This window comes from Oncorhynchus kisutch, unplaced genomic scaffold (genome assembly GCF_002021735.2).
Source record: "Oncorhynchus kisutch isolate 150728-3 unplaced genomic scaffold, Okis_V2 Okis03b-Okis08b_hom, whole genome shotgun sequence".
NCBI lineage: Eukaryota > Metazoa > Chordata > Actinopteri > Salmoniformes > Salmonidae > Oncorhynchus > Oncorhynchus kisutch.
In genome coordinates this window covers 19,318,619-19,318,920 of record NW_022261980.1, presented here as the reverse complement: position 1 = coordinate 19,318,920, position 302 = coordinate 19,318,619, and positions in this window count along the sequence as shown.

The window sequence follows — 302 nt, the reverse complement described above, 5'->3', positions numbered from 1 at the left end:
ACTGTAGGGAAGGACTATACTGTAGGGAAGGACTATACTGTAGGGAAGGACTGTACTGTAGGGAAGGACTGCACTGTAGGGAAGGACTATACTGTAGGGAAGGACTATACTGTAGGGAAGGACTGTACTATAGGGAAGGACTGTACTGTAGGGAAGGACTGTACTGTAGGGAAGGACTATACTGTAGGGAAGGACTATACTGTAGGGAAGGACTATACTGTAGGGAAGGACTATACTGTAGGGAAGAACTATACTGTTGGGAAGGACTGTACTGTTGGGAAGAACTATACTGTTGGGAAGGA